We start from the raw sequence: 12,191 nt of genomic DNA on the forward strand, positions 1-12,191 counted from the left end.
ATATTAAGGGTCAGTTGCCAATCCCTGCACCAAGTGCCTATCCGCTGCAGATCTTCCTGCATTTCGCTACAATTTTCTAATGCTGCAGCTTCTCTGTATACTACAGCATCATCCGCGAAAAGCCGCATGGAACTTCCGACACTATCTACTAGGTCATTTATATATATTGTGAAAAGCAATGGTCCCATAACACTCCCCTGTGGCACACCAGAGGTTACTTTAACGTCTGTAGACGTCTCTCCGTTGATAACAACATTCTGTGTTCTGTTTGCTAAAAACTCTTCAATCCAGCCACACAGCTGGTCTGATATTCCGTAGGCTCTTACTTTGTTTATCAGGCGACAGTGCGGAACTGTATCGAACGCCTTCCGGAAGTCAAGAAAAATAGCATCTACCTGGGAGCCTGTATCTAATATTTTCTGGGTCTCATGAACAAATAAAGCGAGTTGGGTTTCACACGATCGCTGTTTCCGGAATACATATTGATTCCTATATAGTAGATTCTGAGTTTCCAAAAACGACATGATACTCGAGCAAAAAAGATGTTCTAAATTTCTACAACAGATCGACGTCAGAGATATGGGTCTATAGTTTTGCGCATCTGCTCGACGACCCTTCTTGAAGACTGGGACTACCTGTGATCTTTTCCAATCATTTGGAACCTTCTGTTCCACTAGAGACTTGCGGTACACGGCTGTTAGAAGGGGGGCAAGTTCTTTCGCGTACTCTGTGTAGAATCGAATTGGTATCCCGTCAGGTCCAGTGGACTTTCCTCTGTTGAGTGATTCCAGTTGCTTTTCTATTCCTTGGACACTTATTTCAATGTCAGCCATTTTTTCGTTGGTGCGAGGATTTAGAGAAGGAACTGCAGTGCGGTCTTCCTCTGTGAAACAGCTTTGGAAAAAGGTGTTTAGTATTTCGGCTTTACGCTTGTCATCCTCTGTTTCAATGCCATCATCATCCAGGAGTGTCTGGACATGATGTTTCGAGCCACTTACTGATTTAACGTAAGACCAGAACTTCCTAGGATTTTCTGTCAAGTCGGTACCTAGTATTTTACTTTCGAATTCACTGAACGCTTCACGCATAGCCCTCCTTACGCTAACTTTGACATCGTTTAGCTTCTGTTTGTCTGAGAGGTTTTGGCTGCGTTTAAACTTGGAGTGAAGCTCTCTTTGCTTTCGCAGTAGTTTCCTAACTTTGTTGTTGTACCACGGTGGGTTTTTCCCGTCCCTCACAGTTTTACTCGGCACGTACCTGTCTAAAACGTATTTTACGATTGCCTTGAACTTTTTCCATAAACACTCAACATCGTCAGTGTCGGAACTGAAATTTTCATTTTGATCTGTTAGTTAGTCTGAAATCTGCCTTCAATTACTCTTGCTAAACAGATAAACCTTCCTCCCTTTTTTATATTCCTATTAACTTCCATATTCAGGGATGCTGCAATGGCCTTATGATCACTGATTCCCTGTTCTGCACTTACAGAGTCGAAAAGTTCGGGTCTGTTTGTTATCAGTAGGTCCAAGATGTTATCTCCATGAGTCGGTTCTCTGTTTAATTGCTCGAGGTAATTTTCAGATAGTGCACTCAGTATAATGTCACTCGATGCTCTGTCCCTACCACCCGTCCTAAACATCTGAGTGTCCCAGTCTATATCTGGTAAATTGAAATCTCCACCTAAGACCATAACATGCTGAGAAAATTTATGTGAAATGTATTCCAAAGTTTCTCTCAGTTGTTCTGCCACTAATGCTGCTGAGTCGGGGGGTCGGTAAAAGGAGCCAATTATTAACCTAGCTTACGCTGTTAAGCCAGTTTTACTACGCATTTATTTTTCTTGTTTGCTGCACAGTGCCTTATATTAGTTGTAATATTGCAATTGCTTTGCCAATTTGAATTTTTTGTCATTGATGTTTGTGTTATCTGTTTTGTGCTGCTGCATTGCCTCGTCCCTTAGTTTATGCATCTGAGCTCAGTAGATTTAAGTTAGCTTAAGAGGGGGTAGACTATACAAGAAACTAACTATGATGAATTGGAAGAAATGCATTAAGAAGCTATAAGAAAATAGTTTGGCCAAAAAAGTAGTGCACAGTGGAGAAAACGTATTTTGAAAGGGGATATGAACAAAAAAGTAGGGTTTAGGGTAACAGGTTTAGATAGGATTTTCTTGGAAATAAACGTTGAAATAAGGCGAAAGATCTATGGAATGAAGTTTTGGGTTGGACTGCAGTACCAAATGTTACACTGAAAACGAACCCTGTCCTATCCTTTTGTGTTATCCCACTATGTGTTTGTGTACCCTTGTGTATTTGTTTTCTTCCTTTCTCTGTGTAGTTTCATAGATTTTTTTCCTTCTTCTAATACTAAGCTACATTCACTATGATGAGGAATACTGTTATCCTCAAATATAATTGGCATTAATAATATGTTATTTACCTTGTAAATATGCTTAGACATGATTTATTCTGTTCTGTTTTAATGCTCATGTGTGAAGTTGGTATTTCGAAAACTATTCTCATTATTTTATATATTTACTTATGTCATAATTCCTGTAACACTGATGTATCTGTTTATTTCTATTGTTTTGTAAAGCCTGTTTTACTACAAATGTTATCTGTATTATTAAGTTTTTAATGATGTATTTTGTACCTTTCTTATTGTATTCTTGTTATAAAATTATAATTGACACCAGTTCATCAAATTATGTAACTTGTAAGCATTCATTTCACTGCACACATTTCTGTTGGTCATAGTAATGCACAATATGTGAGAAGTTGGGACTGTTAGTGTTTGCACGTGTGTTAATAATTCAGCAAGGGACTGGATAACAGCATTGCTGGTTCTAAGGACAATTCCAAAAACTTTGTGCGTGCACAAGTGGTGGTTTATGGACTTGCTATCTTCTCTGCAAGACTCTTCGATGGTGATTGTGCACCTGCACAGTCGCAGCAGATGGCTGCTGGCCATCTCTGCAAGGACTACAGTGGGTCTGCATCTTTGATGACCCACCAATGCCATTATTTCTACAAGGACTACAGTGGGTCTACACCTTTGCTGACTCACCAGTACCATTATTTCTACAAGGAATGCAGTGGGTCTGCACCTCTGGTGACCCACCAATACCGTAATCTCTACCAGGACTACAGTAGGTCTACTCTGTGGTGGCCTAATCACCAATATTCTTCAAAACGTTGAATGACTCTGCTGTGGGTTTGCTCTGTTGTGGCCCATTACCTGTCAGCATGTCAAGAGTCAGCAATGTCTTTCTGTTGGAAGGACAACACTACTTCTTCAAGACTGCATGGAAATCCACTACTTCTGTGTGATTTTCTTTTCGTCCTCAGACTTTGAGAAAAACACTGCAATTTTACTGCTATGAACAATCTGGACTGTCTTTATGGACTGTGAGAAAATTTTAGCTTTTGATCAACATTGTATTAATAAGTGTCTGCATTGGATATCTTTGTTATTGTAATTATGAAAAATTTTATCAAATCATTATTGGCCACTGCCCAAAACAATTTGTAAAATTTTTTGTGCGGAGCATGGGGTCTATGTAAGTAGGCTGTTAATGGTTTCTTATTGGCAACGTTACATAGCGTTCTGTATGAAAATCGCTGGCTGTGCTATGTGCAGTCTGTGGCTAGTTTGCATAGTTGTCTGCCATTGTAGTGTTGGGCAGCGGCAGCTGGATGTGAACAGCGTGTAGCGTTGCGCAGTTGGAGGTGAGCCGCCAGCAGTGGTGGATGTGGGGAGAGAGATGGCGGAGTTTTGAAATTTGTAACACTGGATGTCATGAACTAATATATATATTATGACTGTTAAGGTAAATACATTGTTTGTTCTCTACTAACATCTTTCAATTGCTAACTATACCTATCAGTAGTTAGTGCCTTCTGTAGTTTGAATCTTTTATTTAGCTGGCAGTAGTGGCGCTCGCTGTATTGCAGTAGCTTGAGGAACGAAGATTTTTGTGAGGTAAGTGATTTGTGAAAGGTACAGGTTAATGTTAGTCAGGGCCATTCCTTTGTAGGGATTTCTGAAAGTCAGATTGCGTTGCGCTAAAAAATAATGTGTGTCAGTTTAAGCACAGTCATGTATAATTGTTGAAAGGGGACGTTTCATCATTACAAGTACTTTTGTATACACCGGATTTTTGTGCCGAGTTCTTACCGTGCTCCAATACTACACTCCTGGAAATTGAAATAAGAACACCGTGAATTCATTGTCCTAGGAAGGGGAAACTTTATTGACACATTCCTGGGGTCAGATACATCACATGATCACACTGACGGAACCACAAGCACATAGACACAGGCAACAGAGCATGCACAATGTCGGCACTAGTACAGTGTATATCCACCTTTCGCAGCAATGGAGGCTGCTATTCTCCCATGGAGACGATCGTAGAGATGCTGGATGTAGTCCTGTGGAACGGCTTGCCATGCCATTTCCATCTGGCGCCTCAGTTGGACCAGCGTTCGTGCTGGACGTGCAGACCGCGTGAGACGACGCTTCATCCAGTCCCAAACATGCTCAATGGGGGACAGATCCGGAGATCTTGCTGGCCAGGGTAGTTGACTTACACCTTCTAGAGCACGTTGGGTGGCACGGGATACATGCGGACGTGCATTGTCCTGTTGGAACAGCAAGTTCCCTTGCCGGTCTAGGAATGGTAGAACGATGGGTTCGATGACGGTTTGGATGTACCGTGCACTATTCAGTGTCCCCTCGACGATCACCAGTGGTGTACGGCCAGTGTAGGAGATCGCTCCCCACACCGTGATGCCGGGTGTTGGCCCTGTGTGCCTCGGTCGTATGCAGTCCTGATTGTCGCGCTCACCTGCACGGCGCCAAACACGCATACGACCATCATTGGCACCAAGGCAGAAGCGACTCTCATCGCTGAAGACGACACGTCTCCATTCGTCCCTCCATTCACGCCTGTCGCGACACCACTGGAGGCGGGCTGCACGATGTTGGGGCGTGAGCGGAAGACGGCCTAACGGTGTGCGGGACCGTAGCCCAGCTTCATGGAGACGGTTGCGAATGGTCCTCGCCGGTACCCCAGGAGCAACAGTGTCCCTAATTTGCTGGGAAGTGGCGGTGCGGTCCCCTACGGCACTGCGTAGGATCCTACGGTCTTGGCGTGCATCCGTGCGTCGCTGCGGTCCGGTCCCAGGTCGACGGGCACGTGCACCTTCCGCCGACCACTGGCGACAACATCGATGTACTGTGGAGACCTCACGCCCCACGCGTTGAGCAATTCGGCGGTACGTCCACCCGGCCTCCCGCATGCCCACTATACGCCCTCGCTCAAAGTCCGTCAACTGCACATACGGTTCACGTCCACGCTGTCGCGGCATGCTACCAGTGTTAAAGACTGCGATGGAGCTCCGTATGCCACGGCAAACTGGCTGACACTGACGGCGGCGGTGCACAAATGCTGCGCAGCTAGCGCCATTCGACGGCCAACACCGCGGTTCCTGGTGTGTCCGCTGTGCCGTGCGTGTGATCATTGCTTGTACAGCCCTCTCGCAGTGTCCGGAGCAAGTATGGTGGGTCTGACACACCGGTGTCAATGTGTTCTTTTTTCCATTTCCAGGAGTGTATATAGCAAAGTACACTTATCTGCATGTCGCTCATCGCTAGTTGAGTATTGTCATTCTTCTTATTTGTAATAAAAACTATTAATGTGATATTGCTTGATTTTTTGTATAACATTCCGAGAACCCAGTATCCCTTAGGCACCCTATACGTGACCAGTGGGCAGTGGTGATTTCCTGTCAGAGAGTTCATAGTTCGTAGTAATTGACGGAAAGTCATCGAGTAAAGCAGAAGTGATTTCTGGCGTTCCTCAAGATAGTGATATAGGTCCTTTGCTGTTCCTTATCTAAATGAACGATTTGGGAGACAATCTAAGCAGCCGTCTTCGGTTGTTTGCAGATGACTCTGTCGTTTATCGACTAATCAAGTCAACAGAAGATCAAAACTAACTGCAAAACGATTTAGAAAAGATATCTGAATGGTGCGAAAAGTGACAGGTGACCCTAAATAACGAAAAGTGTGAGGTCATCCACATGAGTGCTAAAAGGAATCCGTTAATTTTCGGATACACGATAAATCAGTCTAATCTAAAATCCGTAAGTTCAACTAAATGCCAAGGTATTGCAATTACGAACAACTTAAATTGGAAGGAATACATAGAAAATGTTGTGGGGAAGGCTAACCAAAGACGGCGTTTTATAAGGAGCACACATAGAAAATGTAACAGACCTACTAAGGAGACTGCCTACACTACGCCTGTCCGTCCTCTTTTAGAATACTGCTGCTCGGTGTGGGATCCTTACCAGATAGGACTGACGGAGTACATCAAAAAAGTTCAAAGAAAGGCAGCACATTATGTATTATTACGGAATATGGGAGAGATTGTCAGAGAAATTTTACAGGATTTGGGCTGGACATCATTAAAAGAAAGGCGTTTTCCGTTGCGACGGAATCCTCCCACGAAATTTCAATCACCAAAATTTTCCTAAATTTTTTGTTGACACCGACCTACATAGGGAGGAACGATCAACACGATAAAATAAGAGAAATCAGATCTCTTACGGAAAGATATAGGTGTTCATTCTTTCCGCGCGATAAACGAGATTGGAATAATAGAAAATTGTGAAGGTGGTTCGATGAACCCTCTGCCAGGCACTTAAATGTGATTTGTAGTGTATCCATGTATGTATAGAAAATTTCTTTGGGTTCTGTGAAATAGCACTTGATAATATTTTATTACGGTAGTGATCGGAGGCATCACGTATTTTTCTCTTGAAAGCCAACCGAATTTCATTCAACGTCTCCCTATCTATAGTCCTACGCTTTGTTTTACACATACTATGCAGTAGTCCGTTCCTTTAATAGTGTCTTTGCAGTGGCTGTATATCGCGGAATTTGCCACACATTATTGGCGTTATCTAGCTTACAATTTCAAATAGCTGCTACGTAGCACACAATACACGAAGACGAAATAAAATTAAACCTTAGTTACTCGGGTAAAACGTAATTTCAGTTTCCTGTTATTAACTTTGCTCACATTTAACATTTGTAAATATCTCGGACAATTTCAGAAACTATCACATATTTGTTTCTCTGGCGTGTACATGAAATGAACAACACGCCAGATTTATTTAATATGTCGTTTGAGAGAGAACGAAAGATTGTTTTTGTTTAATGCTCTTGCTACCCAAATGGTAAGTATCTTCATAAGGGTCATCGTTATAAGTGACAGTCACCCGGCGTTTGTGAACCATTGCTGGGTAAAAATCCTTTGTAGATCTTTACTATGAAAAACTGTCTTCTGCTTGATTTCTAGTGTCTTGTAATTTCCTTCCACTGGGTCTTTTCTCACGTTCCGAAATACAGCAAACAACTTAACTTGGTTCATCTACTCTCCTGGCTACACTTCTCATATATGTGATTTCCATTACATTCATGATTATTTATTTCGCTCCAGTTTATTTTCTGAATAATTTGTTTGTTTTTCTATTCCTTCCAGCAGTTCCGGCTTGCATGTCTCCATGATCCATGATTCTTTGACCAAAGATCGGTTCTGAAGGACTATTTTCGTCAGTACACCACAACAGAGCTCGATGGCGCCGTGGTGAACTAGTAGGACTCGCGAACTGGAGAATGAAGGTTTAAATCCCCATCCGGCCAGAGAGATTTAGGTTTTTCGTGGTTTCCCTAAATCACTTAAGGCAAATACCGGGACTATTTCTAGGAAAACAGAGCGAATGATTTACTTTTCCCAACGTTCTACGACCTGAGTTTGCGCTCCATCGTGCATGGGACGTCAAACCTCAATCATAATTCTCCTTCCTCACTGCCGTAACTCTAACTGTTAATTATTTGTTACGACTTACACACATCAGACTCTTCGTTCCACAATTGTATTTAGTTTGCCAAAACACCTCAGCTCGTATTTAATCTGTATTTATTTCCGTGAATACTGGATCCAAAATACAGAAGATTCCAATTTATACAGAAACATTGTGAGTTCGGGGTGTGATATTCAGGGTCCGTGATCGGCGATATGCATATATGCATGTATATATTTCTTTTATTGTCTTTCCGGTCGTTGTCTTCAATAGCTGTAAATGAAGAAAAATAGTAAATTTGTTGTATTATTTCAATATAAAATTGTAAAATGTTTCGATATGTTGATTGTATATCATTGTACACCCAGTACTACACAGTTTCGGGTCTACCATCGAATTTGTACTAATACGATCCATTCGTAACAGAAGTCTATCTGTACTGGAGGTAATTAGTACAGTGTCAGCCACTTCATCTGCATCTACATATACGCGAGTACTCTGTGATTGAAACTTAAATGCCTTGGAGGGAGTTTATCAAACCATTTTCACACTACTTCTCTACCGTTCTACTATGTATAGAGCACGGGAGAACAGTAATATTTCTGCGTGAGCTCTGGTTTCTCATATTTAACAAGTCAGTTCTCCCTATGTATGGGTGGGGGGGGGGGGGGGGGGGGGGAGGTGAACGAAATATTTTCGCTCTTGCATGAGAGAATTTCATGAGAAGACCTTGTCGCAATGAAAAACGCCTTTGTTTTTTTAAATGTCTGACACCTGAGCTCCCGCATTTTATCTACGACACTCCCTCCCCTCGCGGCAATAGGAAACGAGCTGCCATTCGTTGAACTTTTTCAAAGTCCTCCGTCAAGCGTATCTCGCAAGGCTCCCATAGCGCACAGAAATACTCTAGTAGAAGACATACAAGCAATTGTAACCTATCGTTATAGTGGGTTAGTTTTTTTTCCATGTGTTCTGAAATAAAACGCAGTATTTGGGTGGGTTTCCCACAAGGATACCTAAACGCTCGTTTACATTTAAGTTGTTCAAATTCGAGCTGCCCTTCATTGAACTTTTTCGAAGTCCTCCGTCAAGCTTATCTCGCAAGGCTCCCATAACGCACAGAAATACTGTAGTAGAAGACATGCAAGCAATTGTAACCTATCGTTATAGTGGATTAGTTTTTTTTCCCATGTCTTCTGAAATGAAACGCAGTATTTTGGGTGGGTTTCCCACAAGGATACCTGCACGCTCGTTTACGTTTAAGTTGTTCAAATTTGTAATCCCTAGCTATTTAGTGGAATTGACAGCCTTAAAATTTGTGTGATTTTTCTGTTACCCGAAATTAAACAGGTCTTTTAGTACTTATACGGATGACCACATACTTTTCATTATTTAGAGTCAATTGCCACTTTTCGCACCATACAGATATCTAGCTTTTGTATATCTGTCCTCCTAATTGGACATGTGAGGAACATGGACCTTTCACTTTCGTCATAAAATCGAACATCTACAGCGTCCTTACGATGTTATTTATTACATGGCTACCAGTTTCGGTGCTTCAGTGTAATTTCTTCAGGTCTTAACTGATGCTGAAGGAGTTAACATCAATCGTTTACAGTATTCGTCAGTGGCCCACATCTACGAACTGGTTTTCGCAGACTACCTGCAACAACGATGTTGTGTCTCCAACCATCAACTATCAACTGACTCGACTGAGCAGAGTCAGTTGATTGTTGAGGACACAACATCGTTGTTACAGACAGTCTGCTACCAACTGAGATGATTCATTCGATGCCTGATGGTTGGAGACACAACATCGTTGTTATAGGTAGTCTGCGAAAACCAGTTCGTAGATGTTGCCTACTGATGTATCGTGTTTACGATTGCTGTTAACCGTGACAGCGTCATTTAAGACGAAGATATTGCACTAAAGCACTGAAACTGCTAGCCGCATAATAAATAACATCGTAAGGACATCTGTAGGTGTTCCACTTTATTACATACAGATATCCAGTCCGAATCATTTTGCAATTAGCACAGATCTTCTGGTGACTCTACTAGCCGGTAAAAGACGGCGTCATCAGCGAACAATCTAAGATGGGTGCTCAGACTTTCCCCTGAACTGTTGAAATAGATTAGGAACAGTTGACGACCTCTGACACTTCCTTGGAGTACGCCAGATATCACTTCTGCTTTGCTCCATTACCTTCCATGAGTTACTACGAATTCTCACCTATTCTAATAGGAAGTCACGAATCCAGTCGCATAACTGAAACGATAGTGCATAGGCACGTAATTTGGTAACAAGCCGTTTGTGACGAACTGTACTGAAACCCTTCTGGAAATCTAAAAATGTGGTATTAGTCTGACATGCCCTGTCGATAGCACTCATTACTTCATGAGAATAAAGAGCTAGTATTTGGTTATAGCATAGTTCTTATTATATAAGCATCTTTAAAAAATGTTTTAAACCTTTCTGTATCATGTAGTACAGTGCTAAATTGAAGTATATCAACTTCATTCCTTCATTATTAGTTCCAAGTCGACCCTTCGTGTGATCCACGGAACATGACACACAGTATAACCACATTTGTCGCGAAATGTCGCCATAATTTGTGGGTTTCAAGATCGTCCAGCGTAAGCCTTATGCTGGACGCTATATGCCCCAAATTTTTGGCAGTGCTCACAATTCGAAATGTAATGCGCATTTACTTAAAAAATGGTCGAGTATGTGAAACCTCCGAAGCAAGTTCGAGAACGCGTCGATGGCGCAGGCACGAAAGTTTAAACACAGTCCGCCGGGAGGTCGTGATCAGCTGATGAACTAGAGGATTATGCGCACGCCAGAACACTAAGTACTGTCACTCACCAAGCCACTAATTTCTCAACAGTGTTTCAACTCCTGCCCCCCCCCCCCCTTCCCTCTCCCCTTTTCATCTCACCTACTGACCGACCGCTACTTCTCTCGTCGCATCACTTACTATTTTGTTTACTTCTGCAGAATTTTTTATTGATAGCAGTATGTTGGTACTTTCTGATGAACAGCACCGTACTTTTGACTTCATTTGTACCAGTATACCAACTTTCTTCACTACAAACGACAAGAAAATTCTTAAGAAATTGGATAATTTTTTTATCGCCCATTGATATAAAATTCATCTCCAGTGGTTACCGATTTCGGTCTGACACGCCCATTTTCTAAACACACATCTTGCTATTACGGGTAGTTATTCACATAATATGGTGCCTAACGGAACATGAAAGTATACCGGGTGATCAAAAAGTCAGTATAAATTTGAAAACTGAATAAATCACGGAATAATGTAGATAGAGTGTTACAAATTGACACACATGCTTGGAATGACATGGGGTTTTATTAGAACCAAAAAATACAAACGTTCAAAAAATGACCGACAGATGGCGCTTCATCTGATCAGAATAGCAATAATTATCATAATAAAGTAAGACAAAGCAAAGATGAAGTTCTTTACAGTAAATTCTCAATATGTCCACCATCATTCCTCAACAATAGCTGTAGTCGAGGAATAATGTTGTGAACAGCACTGTAAAGCATGTCCAGAGTTATGGTGAGGCATTGGTGTCGGATGTTGTCTTTCAGCATCCCTAGAGATGTCAGTCGATCACGATACACTTGCGACTGTAGGTAACCCCAGAGCCAATAATCGCGTCAGTCGATCACGATACACTTGCGACTGTAGGTAACCCCAGAGCCAATAATCGCAAGGACTGAGGTCTGGGGACCTGGGAGGCCACACATGGCGAAAGTGGCAGCTGAGCACACGATCATTACCAAACGACTCGCGCAAGAGATCTTTCGCGGGTCTAGGAATATGGAGTGTTTTTTTTTTATTTGTTCTAATAAAACCCCATGTCATTCGAAGCATGTGTGTCAATTTTCACCTCTCTATCTACATTATTCCGTAGTTCATTAAGTTTTAAAATTTATACTGACTTTTTGATCACCCGGTACAATGGGCAAGTATCCTCACAGATCTGACCCCACTACTGACTGACACAATATAACTACAGCCCGAAACCGGTAACCACTACAGGTGAAAGTTATATCAACGCAACTGGGAGGGACGAAACAAAAAATCGTCCAACTTTCTCAGTACTGAACAGTTGCTGAGCCACTATTCAGTTGCAGCATGTCTGGAATAAACAATGAAATACTAACCTAAAGCCTGAAAACAGTTGTATTTGATGTGTTGGCAAATGTGCCAACACCTTGTAGATAGAGGAGGCCGAAATGCACGCTATAATCTAACGCAGACGGGCGTGAGGTCTGGAACAGGATAC

The sequence above is a fragment of the Schistocerca cancellata genome, chromosome 1 (genome assembly GCF_023864275.1).
Source record: "Schistocerca cancellata isolate TAMUIC-IGC-003103 chromosome 1, iqSchCanc2.1, whole genome shotgun sequence".
Classification (NCBI taxonomy): domain Eukaryota; kingdom Metazoa; phylum Arthropoda; class Insecta; order Orthoptera; family Acrididae; genus Schistocerca; species Schistocerca cancellata.